Genomic DNA, 18946 nt, shown 5'->3' with positions numbered 1-18946 from the left:
TTCCTGTTCGTGAGAGTATAACAGCTAGCCAGCTAGCATAGTTATATATCTCCTGAATAGTGTCTCTTCATGGTGTTCCCCTGGAGATTAACTCGGACCGTGGGAGTATCTTTACTTCTCGCTTCTGGGAAAGTTTTTAGAATGCCATGGGGACTCACTTATCTTTTAGCACTGCTTTCCATCCCCAATCAAGTGGTCAAGTAGAAAGAGTGAATCAAATCTTAGAAGATATGCTCCGAGCTTGTGTTATATCGTTTGGTATGAATTGGGAGAAGTGCCTTCCATTCGCCGAATTCGCTTATAACAACAGTTATCAATCAAGCTTGGGCAAAGCTCCCTTTGAAGTTCTCTATGGACGAAGATGTCGAACACCTCTTAATTGGTCAGAAACCGGAGAGAGGCAACTCTTTGGCCCGGATATGATCCAGGATGCAGAAGAGCAGGTTCGCATTATTCATGAAAAGTTGAAAACAGCCCAGTCTCGTCAAAAGAGCCAATATGATCGTCATCATAAGGCTGTGACCTTTGAAGCTGACGAGAAGGCTTACCTTCAGGGTACACCTTTGAAGGGTACCCATCGATTCGGTATCAAGGGCAAGTTGGCTCCTCGTTACATTGCTCCTTTTCGCATTCTTGCCAAACGAGGAGAAATTGCCTACCAGTTGGAACTTCCTCCGCATCTTTCCAAGGTTCATGATGTCTTCCACGTCTCGCAACTCAGGCGTTGCTTTTCGGATCCTATCCGTGAAGTGGACCACGAAATGCTTGATCTCCAAGATAACCTTTCATACCGAGAATACCCCGTGCGTATTCTTGATCAAGCTGAGCGTACCACTCGACGTCGAAACCTCAAGTTTCCTAAAGTTCAATGGTCAAATCATTCTGAAAAGCAGGCAACTTGGGAAAGAGAGGATCGTCTCCGACTTGAGTATCCTGCATTATTCCCGACGACTTCTAAATCTCGGGACGAGATTCTTTTGAGTGGGGGTGAGTTGTCACATCCCTGACACCTTAAGCAAGTTAGCTTGTGCTCATGTTTTCTTTGCATTGCATCTAGGAATTCTCAACAAGAACAAAGTAAATGATGAAGGAAAATGCTAAAACCCTAGTCACTTCTCAAAATGAAGGAAAATTCAAACTAGTTAAAATCAATGAACCCAAAATGGCCTCAAGAAAAGTTCAAACTTTCTGATAAATCATGAAAGTATATAAGCAATGAAGAAAACATTTTTCTTGACATTTTAAGCATTTCAAATAAATGCAAAAGCTACTGGTTTCAAGTTTTAAATTTGAAATCACCAACTTTAAACTTTCAAAAATGTTGAAAACTTTAGGAATGGTTGGAAATATTCCAACAAATATTCTAGGGTGCTTAACATAGTTTTTACAAATTATTTGGGAGCTGAAGTAAATAGTAGATCAATGTCAGCAATTAAAACAGAAATAAAACAGAAAGAAATGGGAAAAACCTTACCTGTCGCTCACCTCAGCCCGGCCCAGCTATTCTTGTCATATTCCTCCCCCGCCAGTGGGCAGCAGGAGGTGGCCGCCGCGTCGCCGCGCACCTCCACGCACCTGTGCGCGTACCTGGCCGCCGCTTCGCGCTGGCAAGCACGGGGATAAGCTCCCCGAGCTCGTCCCTATCCATCCCCGTGCTCATTCTCCCCCTCTGCCCCGTTTCTTTCTACCGCCATTGAAGCCCGAGCAGAGCTCGAGCTCGCCGTCGTTCTAGCCTTCCCTCCTTCCTTCTGAGCCGCGCAATAGCTCCGCTGCAACTCCCTGAAGCTCCCTAGACACGAGCCCAACGCCCAGATGAAGTGAAACGACGAGAAGCAGTTGTCTTCTTCCTCGGGTCACCGAAGTTCGTCGCCGGCGTTCTCCCTCTCCAGGCCGTCCCCGAGAAAACTAGCGCCACCACTGCACTCCTCGTGAGCTTGCGCTTCTTTCCCCCAAGATCTCCCCGTCGATCCCCTCCTCTAGGCCTAGTTCCATCGGAGCCCGACGAGATCTGCCACAGGAGCTCATCGCCGGTAGCCCTCCGGTGATCAGCTCGTCCATCTGAGGCCACTAGTAGCTTCAGGCTGTCGCGTAGGTGCTGTAGGAGCTGAGACCCGTGTGTAGTTCCCTCTGTATCAAAGACCCCGATGACGCCCGAACCTTGGCCGCCGCCAAGCTCGTCGTCGGCGTCATCTCAGGCCAGATCAGCCCCGGCTAAGTGCAGAAATGGAACCGCGGGAGAAGTGTCGTTCTTCTGGTGGTCTCCGCGCAGCGTTTGGCCCTCTGTGCGCCGTTTCCGAGCCCCCCCCCCCCGACGTTCTGGTGCTCGCCGGAGGCTCCCCGCCGGCGAGGACGACCTCGCCGCCGGTGGATCTCAGCTAGCCTGAGCCACTGACGGGTGGAGCCAGCGTGTGGATAGTTTAGAGATAATAAAAATAAATCAGATAAATTAATAAGACACTGACATGTGGGTCCAGTGAGTTTAATTAACTAAATAAGATTAATCCTAATCTAAAATTAAACCAGAGACACTGACCAGTGGGTCCCACTGGTCAGGTTTGACTTTCAACGGCCAGTTGGACCTGCTGATGTCATGCTGATGTAGTAAAAGTATTTTCCAGTATAAAAATAATTACAGAAACGTTTAAAACTTCAAAAATTCATAGAAATTAATCTGTAACTCCAATGAAAATAATTTATATATGAAAAAGTATCGGAACAATTCAAGGAATCTGAATATGCTATTTTCAGTCATGTTTGGAAAAGTTACAGGACCCAAACATGTAGATTAATGAATAAGTCAATTCTTATAAATACTTTATAAATGGAATTTGGAAAATTATTTAAATTTCATTATGAATGACATGATCAAACACTGTTCTAATTACAAACCACCAACTTAACATGTCATCCCATGCATGTTAACCTCAAGTTGATCTGAGCATCAGGTCGAATCAATTAAAACGGTATCCGAGAATACCTCGTTTGAAGTGATATTTGAATTTGATTCAAATCAACTTCAAACCTAATACATGCTAGCTATATTAGTTTATCACCTTGCATTCTCATGCCATGCTCATGCATCATCTTGTTTGCATATGATTGTTATTGATTGTTGTCATTCATTTCGGTAGGCTCCGCACCCCCGGATTCCACCGAATATCCGTCTGACGGATATTGTCCCTCCTCTGAGCAACAAGGCAAGCAACCATTTTGATCATCCCGATAAATCCCATGTTCTTGCTCCTGCACTTGTTTATTGCATTAGGATCAAATGCTTCAACTGCTTTTGCCACGTTAGTTGAACCCACTTCCTTTGCATCACCTATCCTTGTCACAGTAAATAGCCGAACCTTGCAACCTAGCATACCTGGTAGTTGCTTGAGCCATGATATGCCTTATCCTGCTATGCATGCTATGCTTAGAGTTGTGTATGGTTTGTCATCTGGGAGATGAACAGAATTGTGATAATGCGTTCGGTAAGCAAAGGTTGTGTGTTGAATCTGATTTGGTAAAGGTACCGGTGAAAGGCTGTGTAGGAGTACATGGCGGGTTGTTTCATTGGAAGCGTCCTTAGGAACTGAGTTCCGTGTATGTAATCCAAGTCTAGATACTACCACTTGCTGGTCCCTGAAATATGACCCCGCTTGGCCTATTAATCGCTTAGTACTCGATCCAGGAGTTGCAAGTAGTTTCTGGTGTTTATAGTAATGCTGGAGGCCGTGCATGGTGCTGACCTGAGAGGTGGGCCGTGATGCGGTAGGCAGTGGCACGGTTTACCAAGTGGCACCCGGATGGTGGGCTTGGGAACCCTACGCACATCGTTTGAGGTCGTGGCGGAAACCTCGGCCGGACTTCCGTATGGGTTACTCTCAGATAGGCGATAAACCTGGACTAGGTACTAGTGTGGTTAACGGTCGTGGCCGACTCCCTCGCTAGGCTTCCACTTTGGTTTGTGACTAGACTTGTCGATCCGGGTTCTTTGACATTGGAATGCTAGCGACACTATTGCATACGTGAGTCAAAAGACGCAAACGGTCCCGGCTAAGGTAAGGCTGCAGTCGTGGAGTTAACCGTGCGTGAGACCGCAAAGAGATGCGATGTGTTACAGGCTAGATTCCTATGCCTTAGGATCGGGGTCCCGACAGACATCTTTGGCGCACCAGGTAGGGGAGCGATGGTTGAGAGCTTCTTCGCGGGTTGAAGCAAGTTCTGCGTTAGATCTTGGGAGGTTGAGTGCACCACTGCGGACCCTTGAAGCAGGGCACAACGATGGTCGCTCTACTTCTCCACGGCCTCCTGATGCCTGCGCGAGCGTAGGCTAGGGGGCGGAGACCTCAATATCGAAGGCACTAGGCTGACGCAATGCTCCGGGACAGTGTGTTGTTGTCGAGGGTGTGTCTGGGGGCCACGGCGAGGCCTCTGGCACATACTCCGGCCGACGTACCTCCACAGAGAGGTGCATAGCCATCGAGAATGCGCATACGGGACCTGAAACCTAGGCATGCACTCCAGCCGGCAGCCGTTACTCCTGGGGGGATCTAAGCTGGCCCCACATATCAATACTAGTCTTTTATGCGCACTTTGTCCTCACTCATGCGCACGAGGGATCAACTTCCCGGTCGGTCACCCATGCTAGAACTACTCCAAGCCAAGCACGCTTAACCTGGGAGTTCTGTTCGAATGGGCTCCCGGAAAAGAAGGAATTCCTTATTGATATGAGTAGTCTATCATCCCTAATAAGCCAGGCTATCACATACACCACCACTCAGAGGAACCGACGTCCTCGTCGGGCCATAGGAGCATTCCCTCTTGGTACAAACGTCTGTGCATCCAGTCCAGTACATGTACCATGTCGTGTGCCACGACGGGTCACAAACGTTATGAACAACATGACCGCACACCTGTCCACAAACATTCGTGTAACCGCGAGGGTCGGCTCTCATTCCAAACTTGTAACGCCTCGGCACACCCACCGGTGGTCGTTACTCGTGGCGGGATCTAGGATGGCCCCACATATCAATACTAGTCTTTTCTGCACACTTTGTCCTCACTCATGCGCACCCAGGATCAACTTCTCGGTCGGTCACCCATCCTAGAACTACTCCAAGCCAAGCACGCTTAACCTGGGAGTTCTGTTCGAGTGGGCTCCCAGAAAAGAAGGAATTCCTTATTGATATGAGTAGTCTATCATCCCTAATAAGCCAAGCTATCACAATCATGTCTTTGCCAAAGATGTGCTTGGGGGCTCCGTCAGCACGGCCAGGCAAAACAAGAAAAGGAGTTATACTCCGGCAACCCCCCTTCTATACGATAGTCGAGAACTATCGGCAAATACCTTGCCGGAGGGGAAGTTGCCGGAAGAGTATAGTCTCCTGCTTGCCTGGGATCTGAGGCCCCGACAAAGGACCCAAGCTCCGCGAGGAGGAGTGCCGCGGCACAACAGATAAGTGATAAATATTCCAGATGAGATTTTAGAGTAGATAGGTTGTTCCCTTTCTGGAAGATCCCAAACCTTGTTTGAGAAACCTGCGCGTAGATGGAACCTTGTCAGGATCAGTGTGCCTTAGTTCTGTTTCAAACTGGTTCAACAACCTGAACGGCCTCATAGCGCCTTCTCACTGTTTCAAACCTATTCAATGGTCTAAGTGGCTACATAGCACCTTATTTCCCCTCGAGTCGCGCTCGATGATCTAATGGTTGCACTGAGTGCGGCAAGGAGCCTTGCCGGTAACGATCCCTCAAGCGAACTGCTAAGGATCTGTTCCTCATAGCACTAGCGGCAGGACCAGTCGCACCGGCAAGCTTCCGGAAAATGCAAAAGGCGTATCATTCAAGGAAAAGGATCAGACGCAAGGGAAACGACATTTCATTCATTTGTTTGAAACAAACTCAGACATATTAGATGAATGATTTTTGGTACTCCAACCTATTGCACTGTCTTTTGACGAGGGACATCCTCGCCGGACAGAAGTTCAACAACACAAAAAGCGGGACGACCCCCAGCGCAACCCAGGCTGGTTTCTCCTTGACCAGCACTGCACGGACGAGAATGGGGGTGGAAGACAGGGCGACCTGAGGGGATGAAGAAGCTAGAGCCCGCGATCGCACCTCCTCAAAGACGACGCGTCGATGCGGGCTCCAGCAGAGTAACCCCGTCGAGTGGGGGAGAGGCATGAGCGGGCCTCGGTGGCAGGGCCGGGAGTCGGTCGGAGCTCGGGGAGTCGTACTCCGACCTGACCCCGTGAGATCGTGACGTGCCAAGAGCGCCACTGCCACCGCTGTCCTCCTTGTCGCTATTGCTTGAGGAGGGACATTCGGTGCCGCTCAAGCTCTCTTCACAGCAGCCGAGACGCACACCTAAGTGTCCGTAAAACTTGACAGGTAGCATATTATCCTCCGCTAGCTTGAAGCGGAGGGTATGCCCATCCTCGAGGTTGTGGGCGGGGTGAAGGCATTCCAGCCCCGTCCGAGCAACATGGAGCGGCGCTTAGGGTGCTCCATGTGCACTTGCATAGCACCGTGGGAGCAATCGTACGCCCGCAACCACAAGACACGGGGCTTGGCGGCCTCCATCGCCCTAGCAAAAGGGCGAGGGAGATGCGAATGGCCCTCGGCATGCCGTGCCGCTCCACGAAGAACTCCATCATCGTCCCGTCCGAGTGCCCTCCAAGCACGGGAGAAGACGGAGGTGCTGGAGTAGCACTCCGCCTCCCCAGGCCACAGCCTCCGGGGCGACCGCGACTTCTCGCCCCTCCGCCACGAAGGACGCTCGTGCCGCCCTCCGCAGCTGCACCCCCTGAAGTTGTCGCATGATCCGAGTGGGATCCCCTGGCCGCCCTGGCGGCCGATGGTGGCCTCCCTCGTCCCCTAGCCATGGTTAGGAGCGAACACCACCTCGAGCTAGAAAAGATTCTACAGATGCAAGCTAGGGGTGGTGGATGTTCTAGGAGCTGATGGATGAGCAAAACCCCCTCGCAAACTCCCTAATTTATAGGGCGATGTGCGGGGGGCTAGCTCCCCTCACTCCAGAAACTGCCACCCCTTTCGCGCAATCACCCATGATCACGGGCGAACAGGGAACCGCCCTACTGCACCAATACATGCGGGGGCGGGTCCTGCTACGACTGCAGCCATTATGGCCACGAACACCACTTGCCTGACCTTTACTTCGCATGCTTCACGCGTGGCAGTAACGCGTTGGGAGGTGGGGAGGCTACTGTGCGCGCACTTCTCCACCTCGCACGTTTGATGCGCGACATGGGGAAGGGCCGCCTGCAATGGCTCCAAGGCTACAGAGTTCCCTACTAAGGAACCCCGAGAACTACTTTGGGCCTGGCCCAGCAACGCCCCGTGCGTGTGCGTGGCCCAAGCTCGGGGGCTCTTGTCGGTGCACTAGAGACTGGGGTCTCTTGTGCCCCACACTTGTGCACAGGCATCAGCAACGCCCCCGACGGCAGTGTACCCAGAAGAGAAGTAGGAAAGCAATCCAAGGCAGTCCAAGACCATGCCCTTCCCCCTTCTCCAGGGGCGTGGAAAATAAAGGCTCCAGATGCAAGCCCCGGCAAGACCTCCTTGCCGGTAAGATTTCCAAGGCCCCGGCAAGCCTGCTTCGCCGGGAAGATAACCCAAAGAATAGTAAGACCCCGTCAAGTTTCCCTTGCCGGTAAGGCTCGCACAGACTGGCGAGGCCTCCGGCAAGCCCTCCTTGCCGGGAAAGTATTCAAGCCCCCGGCAAGCCTTCCTTGTCGGGAAGCTGCTCAAGTCACCCGATGGAGACTCCAGGCCAGCAAGTCCCTGTTCGCTCGCCAGGTGTCCTCACCAGTTTCTACTACAATCCGACCACTCCGGCACATCCCTCGTGTGCCAGCGCAAGGCCCGGGTGTCGATTCACCTGGGTATGTGTCGCAACCATCTTGCGGCAGGTCAGGGGTCAGACAAGGCATTTACTGCCCCTGGCACCACCGAAGAAGTAGAGCGGTGAACACTGTTCAATGTACATCCCATGACCACACTATTGGTGACCCCTTTGCCTATAAAAGGAGGCCCAAAGCTCATTCTTAGGGGTTGGACTTTTTGGGAATCAGAAACTCCCTAATCACCTACTAAGTTTTTGTAGTGAAACCACTCTACAGCAAGCCCACAATACAAACTAAGCAGGAGTAGGGTTTTACGCGCAAAGCGGCCCGAACCTGGGTAAAGAGGACCTTGCAGGTGTTTGTCGCTAGTTCTGCTCTCGACACCATACCTCTCTCTCCCCGCCAAACGATCAAGGGACTCCTCGAGTTTCCCATAGGTGTTGGTTTTCCCCGACACTAGTTAATGTTTAATGTGAGCATCACTGGATCTCTTCTACCCTGAATTATAATGTTTAGTCACTTCTTGAATCTGAGAGGTGCTCTGCATTTATGTTTTGCACTCTCACAAAGGGCTAGCGAAAAACCATGTCATCATATTATATCGTGATTGTTTTGAAAAATTGTTGGCATGTGAGATATATTATTATTGCTTACTAGTTGGTTATGTATTGCCATGAATGAATATGATGTTTAATTGTTATCATGGATATGGTTATTTATGATTTATGCTGAAAACCTGAACAGTAGCTAAGCATATGTATGGCAACGAGAACAAAAGAGTTTGTAAAAGTTTTCTTTATCGCTTTCACTTAAGGAACTGAATTGCTTGAGAATAAGCAATGATTTAAGCTTAGGAGAGTTGATACGTCCCCAACATATCTACTATTCCAAACACTTCTTCTCTTGTTATGGACTCTAATTTGCGTGATTTTAATGAAACTAACCTGGACTAACACTGTTTTTAGCATAACTACCTTGGTGTTATTTATGTGCAGAAATAAAATTTCTCAGAATTGGATGAAACTTTTTCTGAAATTTTTAGGGGAATTATAATGATTTATGAAGAAAATACCCACCAGAGGGGGTACCTGTGGCCCACGAGCCAACAGGCCCCGCCCATCCCCCTAGTACGCGATGTGTTGTGTGGTGGAGCCCACGAGGCTCCCCAGGCTATCTCCAATCCTACAAATTCACATATTTGGAGAAAAATCAGAGAGAAGTTTTCATCACGATCAACAAGACGGGGTCGCCGCCACCTCGTGTTCTTCCTCGGGATGGCTGATCTAGAGTCCATTTGGGGCTCTAGAGAGGGGGATTCTTTGCCATCGTCATCACCAACCCTTGTCCATCAACTATTCCATGATGCTCACCACCCGAAGTGAGTACTTCCTTTGTAGGCTTGCTGGTTAGTGATGGGTGTGGATGGAATTGATCATGTAATCGAGTTAATTTGATAGAGCTTGATCCCTAGTATCCACTATGTTGTGGAAAATATGTTGCTATGACTTTGCTATGCTTAATGCTTATCACTAGGGTTCGAGTGCCATGATTTCAGATATGAACCTATTATGTTTTCATGAATATAAGAGTGATTTGGATCCTATGTTGCAAGTTGTATGCACCTATTACGTGTCTTGATCCTCATATCCCAAGGTGACAGTAACTGGGATTCTTTCTGGTGATTGACGTAGTTTGAGCAGTCCATGTATTCAACATGTGTTAATGCTTCGTCCCGGTTTTGTGTTAAAAGTAGCCTTTAATATTCCTTAGTTTCCAATAGGACCTTGCTGCCATGGGAAAGTAGGACAAAAGATGTCATGCAAGTTCCTATTACAAGCACGTCTGACAATATACGAAATACATGCCTACATTATATTTATGAATTAAAGCTAGTTCTATGTCGCTCTAGTTTGTAATTATTACATGATTGATGTTATCCATATCTTTCCATTGCTGCAACATGGCCTACGATATACATATATTGAATCATGCTAAGTTACTATTACTGTTGTCAGTGTCACTACTATTACAAAGTTGCTACTATCACTCTTACTACTACTACAATTATTTGTCGTGCTACTAAACCTTTGCTACACAGAGATATAGTAGGTGTGGTTGAATTGAAAACTCAACTATCAAGGCCGATAAATATTCTTTGTCTCCCCTTGTGTTGAATCAATAAATTAGGGTGAAATACCACCCATGAAGACTATTGTGATCCCCTATACTTGTGGGTTACCAGTAATGACGAAAGGTTCGATTTCCCCCTCCCCGAGGGAAGTTTCCCCGGTAGAATCGCTCCACCAGAGAGCAAAAGTGCTCCTATCCAGGTTCCGCCTCGAAACCGTGGTGCTTCATCCCAAAAGTATTCTTGTTATTTTTTTTCTAGGGAAAATGGCCCTCATATAGCACAAGATGGGTACCGGGGGGCCTACGTGGGCTCTACAACTCGGAAGGGTGCGCCCCTACCTTGTGGGCCTACTGTGGCTCTTCTAGGTACTTCTTTGTTCCAATATTTTTTATATATTCTAAAATAAATATCTGTAAAATTTCAGGTCATTTGGAGCCCCAGAGAATAGTTATCTTTGTTGTAGCTCTTTTAGGTACATAATTCCAGTTGCCCGCAATTTCCCTATTCATTTGAATCTTGCAAATTAAGAGAGAGAAAAGGCATAAGGAATGCATAATAAAGTGAAATATTGATCAAAAACATTATGAATAATAGTAGGAAAACATGATACAAAATGGACGTATCACGGCCATGGCCAAGGCACACATCGATGTCATGGATGCCGCCACGTCCACATTTGGTGCCAAAACCGGTGCCAATGCCATGTTCGCCCAAGTCAATGTAATACAATGTGGATTGGGCGTCGTCGACCCAATACAAATCGTTTGTATTAAGCGTAGGAGCTGGCACGGGTACGGGCACGAGTGCGTCAATCAGCATGGCCTCCGGCTCCATCCGTGCAACCTCCTCCAGTGCCTTGTCCATCTCTGCCCACAAGGGGGCCAAACGATCCTCTTCCTTCTTCTCCTCAATGATGACAAAATAGAATACTAGGGGGTACGCCAGGTGTTTGTGCTTGTTTGGAGCTGGAAATGCTGTGAGAGAAGGACGATCACTATCTTATATCCCATCGCATGTCATTATGGAGAGGTGGTTGGATAGGCAGCCGGAGGGGCAATCAAAGGCTGTCGTGGCCTCGTCTCACTCCTTAAGTATGTAGAGACCACCAAGGTGGCGCAATGTCCGCTGGTTAAGGGTACGTCTTCCAGTGAGAATCTCTTATGTGACCTGCATGCCAGCCTGGACACCGTTCGGAGACATGTCTTGAGGACGCATCCAAACACGCCTCTAGGCAGCCTGCAAACACGAAACCGGATTGCCGCATGAACATAGAAATTAGGGTTGGGCATTCAGTTTATATGGTTAATATGGTTTGGTTTATTCGGTTCTATGTAATTTCGGTTTGGGAGAATTAGAAACCGAAATAATCATGCAAAATTTAGAAACCGAACCATATTAAACATAATATATCGGTTCGGTTCGTTCGGTTAATCGAAAAACCAAAATTCATGCACTTGTCAGTATAAGTGTAATGACTCGAGAGCACTGATTTGGATTGTATACTATGCAAAAAGATAATCACAAGTTCTAGAAACCTTAATATCATTTTATGATTCATTCGGTCAAGCAAACTAGTAACCATAATTAAGTAGAAAAAGCACATGGAATGTGAAATATATTATGTGCGGAGAAATGTGTGGTGCCTCCATACTGTTGCACTTGCGGAAACAAGGTATTACATGGCGTATCCCACATATTGGTTTGTTCGGTCTATTCGGTTTCTGGCACCAAAAACTGAACAAAAACAAAACATCGAACAACCTTAAAATTCCCCACCGAACGAAAAAACAAACAACCAAATAAACCAACAAATTGTTTAATACGGTTTAGTTCGGTTTGGTTTTTCGGTTTTCGGTTTTACAGTGCTCACCCATACGTAGCATGCACAGACGCTCACACGTGTACTTTTCTTGCTAATATCCTAAAATAACTCATGACGACGCTGATCCAATAATTTAGGTGACAACAATAACCATCCTAGATAATGTATCAGCTAAGCAATAGATAAGAACGCTATAATGAGGCAAGAACATCAAAAAGGTTGTTGATCGGGATGACCCATAAGGAAATGTGCTAGTGACGGTGATCGTCACAGTAAATTATTTGTTCTTCATCACTAGGTTTTTTTCACTGAATAGAGCATTTTTTGTAGTTACAAGAGGATGTCAAACAATACAAAAAAGCCATGCCGGTTTACCTTAGTGGCAATAATACAATACGTGTCTTGGACCTTATTGCTATTTGGTTATAGCACCGCAAGGTTGAACTCACTATAAAGCACAAATCCTTCTGAACAAGAACCCGTCTAACTTGGCAAAAGAAGATAGATAGATCGGAGAGCATACAAAGTTATTTCGTTATGTAGCAAAAAATTATCAAAATATTCAATGAACAATTTGATCATATAGTGACAATTCATCATGTCCAAATAAATACACCAACGGTTACACTGAATTAATTCAATCATGTTAGAAAGCGCACGACAGCCTGCTACTGAAGATCCAAAAAGAGAGACAACCATCTAGCTACTACTATGGACCAGTAGGTCCAGAGCGTATCTAGCCGAGCGGGCCGCCCTCGGGCCCCTTTATATAATGTAGTAATTGCTACCGTATACAAAGGAGTTGGGACTCATGCCCCGGACCGCCCCCTAGTGTGGGGCCTACATCCGCCACTAAGTAGGTCCTAAGGGAACTACTCACACATGGTCACTGAGGCAACTAAGTTCATGAACATGGCTATGGCCATGGCTTCCCCTTCACTAGGGCTCCAAAACAGGCATCCAAATGGGATCTTCGTGAAACGGGAGCTTGCGGTGGCGGCAAAATTCTTTTGAAACTATGTCGGAGGTTTCGGTATTTTTAGGCAATTATGAGGGTAGGATCAGGTCAAGAAGGTGCAAGGGGATCACACTGGAAGGTGGCACGCCCCCTGGCCGTGTGGGGTGGTCGTGTGGGCCCGGGGCTTGGCCTCTCGATCTCTCGTGAAGCTTCTGGTGTTTCTTGTTGCGAAAAACGTCGTATTAAATCGACAAGTCATTTTGACCTCCATAGATATTGATTTTTGGTGAAACAATAAATAAGCATAAAATAAAAACAAACATTGGGAACTAAATTAATAAGTTAGTCTAAAAAAATGCAAATTGCTATAAAATGTATTTAAAAATGATAATATAATAACATGAAACAATGACAAATTATAGATACATTTGACATGTATCGTGCCTCCATCACTAGGACTCCCCAACTATACCATTTCCTTTGTTGTGCTCACCACTTCATGGAAGCCCTTGGATGCACGAAATGCCAATGGTTCCATGCAATTAGCTACCGACATGTATAGTAATGAAGAACATCATAGTAGATCTGACATTGTTGATGAATCGGTTAAATATGTGATAGTTTGACCACCTTTCCTCTCACTAAAATCCCCTCTCTATGAACTCTTTTATCATTTGAAAGTGTGGAGTTTTTGAAATGCACCTCTCCCAACCCCACCCCCAGTAGTGATTAAAAGAATGGAGCAACCAGTTTTAAAAGTGCACATTTGGTAGTTCAATAAAAGTATTTCATCCGTGCAACATAGGCAACCCCCCTAAGAAAAAGTTTATGAGGAATATAAGATAATTTTAATGCTCCAATAACATGATTGTATCGGTGCAACTTACGCAAACCCCTGACAAAAACAAACAAAATTCTGAGGAATATAAGATAATTGGAATGCTCTTACCTGGTGCTAACATGGCAACTTTAGGATGCGTAAAAAATCAATACGATTACTTCTTTCATTTGAGAATTAAGAATCAACATAACACCGCAATGAAAAAATGTATGTAGGTAATGATATCGATCTAAGGTAAAACAAACATAATTTAGGAAAATATAATAATGACACAACTCATGGGTGAAATAGGTCTTATTGGACAAACTATTTGTGTTTCTATTAGGCAAAAATGATCATATTTAGGGACCATGATAATGTCCTAACTATCACGTGATAGGGATGATCACCCTTTCACGCATGATGCAAGTGGAAACAAAATAGATGATGTTAGTGTTGGAGATAAGTCACGGAGACAATAATAAATTAGTTATTATCATATTTCCTTCCTCATGATAATCGTTTATTATCCATGCTAAAATTACACTGATTGGAAACCAAATACATGTGTGGATACATAGACAACACTGTGTCCCTAGTGAGCCTCTACTAGACTAGCTCGTTGATCAAAGATAGCTAAGGTTTCATAGCCATAGACATGAGTTTTCATTTGATATCGAGATCACATCATTAGGAGAATGATGTGATGGACAAGACCCACACCTTAAGCATATCGTTTGATCGCATCCAGTTTACTGCTATTTCTTTCTGCATGTCAATATATCTATTCCTATGACCATGAGATCATGCAACTCACTAACACCGGAGGGGTGCCTTGTGTGTATCAAACATCACAAATGTAATTGGGTGACTATAAAGATGCTCTACAGGTATCTCCGAGGGTGTCTGTGGAGTTGGCATGGATCAAGACTAGGATTTGTCACTCCATGTGACGGAGAGGTATATCGGGGCCCATTCGGTAATACAACATCACAACAAGCTTGCAAGCAATGAGACTAAGGAGTTAGTCATGGGATCTTGTATTACCGGATGATTAAAGAGATTTGCTCGTAACAAGCTTGCAAGCAAGTAACATACCGATGGACAAAGGGAACTCCATATGGGTTTGATTGAATCCTTGACATCGTGGTTTGGCCGATAAAGATCTTCGCAGAATATGTAGGAACCAATATGGGCATCTAGGTCTCGCTATTGGATATTGACCGTAGAGGTGTCTGGGCCATGTATGCATAGTTCTCGAACCCACAGGGTCTACACACTTAACATCGGTGACATTATAGATTTAGTTCAGTTATTGTGTTGGTGACCGAAGGTTGTTCGTAGTCCCGGATGAGATCATCGATGTCATGAGGAGCTCCAGAATGGTCCGCAGGTAAAGAGTTATACATAAGAAAAGTGGTCTTCGGGTTCCAGAAATGTTTTGGGTTTTCCGGTATTGTAAGAGGAGTGCCGGAAGGGTTCCGAGGGTCCACCAGGAGGGTACCACCCACCCCGGGGGGGCACATGGTCCTAAGAGGTAGCCTACCAGTCATTGGTGGGCTGGTCAGCCGAACCCACAGAGCCCCATGCACCCAAGTGATAGGTGGGAAGTGATGAACCGAAAGTGTAGGGGATTTATCATAGTCCTTTCGATAAGTAAGTGTGTCTGATAACCCACAAGTATAGGGGATCGCAACAGTTTTCGAGGGTATAGTATTCAACCCAAATTTGTTGATTCGACACAAGGGGAAGCTAAAGAATATTCTCGAGTATTAGAAGTTGAGTCGTCAATTCAACCACACCTGAAAGACTTAGTATCTGCAGCAAAGTTTTAGTAGCAAAGTAGCGTGATCGTAACGGTACCAGCAGTAACAGCAGCAGTAGTGACAGTAGTAGCGGTAAAGTAACGTAGCAAGGACCAGTAGGAAAAGCTCGTAGGCATTGGATCGGTGATGGATAATTATGTCCGATGACATTCATCATGTAACAGTTATAACATGGGGATGTAACTAGCTCCAGTTCGTCAATGTAATGTAGGCATGTATTCCGTGTATAGTCATACGTGCTTATGGAAAAGAATTTGCATGACATCTATTGTAAATCCTTCCCGTGGCAGCGGGGTCCTAATGGAAACTAAGGGATATTAAGGGTCTCCTTTTAATATAGAACCGCAACAAAGCATTAGCACTTAGTGAATACATGAACTCCTCATACTATGGTCATCTCCGGGAGTGGTTCCGGCTATTGTCACTCCGGGGTTGCTGGGTCATAACACATAGTAGGTGACTACAACTTGCAAGATAGGATCAAGAACACACATATATTGATGAAAACATAATAGGTTCAGATCTGAAATCATGGCACACGGGCCCTAATGACAAGCATTAACCATAGCAAAGTAGTAGCAACATCAATCTCAGAACATAGTGGATACTAGGGTTCAATCCCCATCAAAACTAACTCGATTACATGATAGATCTCATCCAACCCATCACCGTCCAGCAAGCCTACGATGAGATACTCACGAATGGTGAAGAGCATCATGGAATTGGCGATGAAGGATGGTTGATGATGACGACGGCGACGATTTCCCCTCTCGGGAGCCCAGAACGGACTCCAGATCTGCCTTCCAAAGGAAGAACAGGTGGTGGCGGCGGCTCCATGTCGTAAAACGCGATGAACTCTTCTCTCTTAATTTTTTCTGGGCGAGAGAGGCTATATAGAGCTGGAGTTGGAGGCGGCGAAGCCACGAGGGCCTCACAAGCCTACCAGGCGCGGCGAGGGGGGCCACGCCTCCTGGGCTTGTGGGCTCGTGGCTCCGTCCCTCCAGGTAATTCTTGCGCTAGTATTTTTTATATATTCCACAAAAAATCCTTGTAAATTTCCAGGTCATTTCGAGAACTTTTATTTCTGCGCAAAAACAACACCATGGCAATTCTTCTGAAAACAGCATCAGTCGGGGTTAGTTCCATTCAAATCATGGAAATTAGAGTCCAAAACAAGGGCAAAAGAGTTTGGGAAAGTAGATACGATGGAGACATATCAACTCCCCCAAGCTTAAAGCCTTCTTGTCCTCAACCAATTCAGTTGACAAACTGAAAGAGACAAAAGAAAAACTTTTACGAACTCCGTTTGATCTTGTTGTTCTAATTATGTCTAACTCATATTCAGATTTTCAGCAAGATCATAAGCTAACCACATAAGCAATGACATTTAGGTTTCATGGTATACTCATATCAATGGCATAATCAACTAGCGAGCAATAATAGTAAGTTTCAAATGTCAACACTTCAATGAAAGCAATCATAAAGCAATATGAACACATGGTATCTCGCTAACTCTTTCTGAGACCGCAAAACATAAATGCAGAGTACCTTCAAAGACAAAGGGCTGACTGAACATTGTAATTTATGGCAAAAAAGATCCAGTCACAGTCATACTCAATATCAATTAATAGAAAATCATAAATATGACGGAGTTCCTCTCTAATTGGTGTCTTTATAAGAAGAGGATGACTCAACAGAAACATAAATAGATAGGCCCTTCGCATAGGGAAGCATTGATTTGCAGAGGTACCAGAGCTCAAGCTTTTAAAAGAGAGACAAGTAATTTTGGGTGGCATGCTTTCATTGTCAACACGATGACCAAGAGTTTTCACCATCTTCCATGCTACACATACTATAGGCTGTTCCCAAACAGAAAAGTAAATTTTTGACTCCCCCACCAACGATCAATCACACTCCACGACTAGCCGAATCCTCGGGTGTCGTCCATACCAACAACAATCCAGGGGAGTTTTGTTTGCAATTATTTTTTTCGATTTGAGCAAGGAACTGGGCACTCCGATTACCGGCCCCTTTCTCGTGAGTGATAGTGAATAAACACGTATCGAGGATAACATGCCTAGCATGGAAGATATTGACCGCCCCGTGTCACCACATGAGCGGTTCGGGCATGCAAAACAGATTATTACTTGAAGGTTTAGAGAGTGGCACATGCAAATTTACTTGGAACGGCAGGTAGATACCGCATATAGGTAGGTATGGTGGACTCATATGGAACAACTTTGGGTTTATGGAAGTGGATGCACAAGTAGTATTCCCACTTAGTACAAGTCAAGGCTAGCAAGAGACTGGGAAGCGACCAACTAGAGAGCGACAACAGTTATCAATATGCATTCAAATTAACCAACATTGAGTGCAAGCATGAGTAGGACATAAATCACCATAAACATGAATATCATAGAGGCTATGTTGATTTTGATTCAACTACATGTGTAAACATGTGCCAAGTCAAGCCACTTGAATCATTCAGAGGAGGATACCATCCTATCATACTACATCATAATCATCTTGAAATTCATGTTGGCATCCAAGACAAACCATTATAAGCTCCTAGCTAATTAAGCATGGCATCAGAAACTGTGATCTCTAAGTTGTCATTGCAAACATGTTTCTCGCATAACAATGTTGAATTAGGAACGATGAGCTAGTCATATTTACAAAAACAAAATAGATCGAGTTCATACCAACTTTTCCAGGCTCAGTTACTTCATCATATATCGTCATTATTGCCTTTCACTTGCACGATCGAATGATGTGAATAATAATGAGAGTGTTCGTGCATTGGACTAAGCTGGAATCTGCAAGCAAACTCAAAGGAGAAGACAAAGTAATATGGCTCTTTGACGGATAAACAGATATGCATGTGCGAGCCACTAAACGTTTTAACCATGGTCTTCGACCTTGACCCAAAGAAAAAGAAAACTATTTACACGGGAAAGATCCCAACAAGCAAAAGAAGAAAGGGAAATCTTTTTGGGTTTTCTTTTTAAACACCACTAAGCAAGCTGGAAAGCAAACTTACAACTAATTTTTTTTGTTTTCTCAATCTAAACAAACACACGAGAAGAAAGCGATAAAAATAAATAAACTATCATGGATGATACAGTGGCAAGGTGTGAATACCGACTATCAAAGTGAAAGCGTGAGCATGAATATAAAGTCGGTGAGAAACATGTACGGCCCCAAGCTTAGGATTTTGGCCTAAGTTGGTCTACTCCCATGGAGGGAAATAACCGTCTCCGGGGTACTCCGGAGTGTACTAAGGGTGCCACTGCTGGGTTAGCTCCTCTGGCTCGCACTGATAAACTGGGGTTTGGTACTCGACCGATAGCTCAGGCATGGGCACTTGTGGTGGTGCTATGCCCCAATATGCTTAGATGTCCGAGGGAATAATAATGTACCTGCCTAGATGAAGATTGAACAAAGAAGGAGCAGGCAAAGTAATAGTCTCACGAGTACCCTGGCTAAATACCAGGTTATAAATCATCCTCTTATTTATATCTTTATCAAGAAAG

This window comes from Hordeum vulgare, chromosome 2H, assembly GCF_904849725.1.
Source record: "Hordeum vulgare subsp. vulgare chromosome 2H, MorexV3_pseudomolecules_assembly, whole genome shotgun sequence".
In the NCBI taxonomy this organism is placed as follows: domain Eukaryota; kingdom Viridiplantae; phylum Streptophyta; class Magnoliopsida; order Poales; family Poaceae; genus Hordeum; species Hordeum vulgare.
This window is presented reverse-complemented; position numbering follows the sequence as displayed.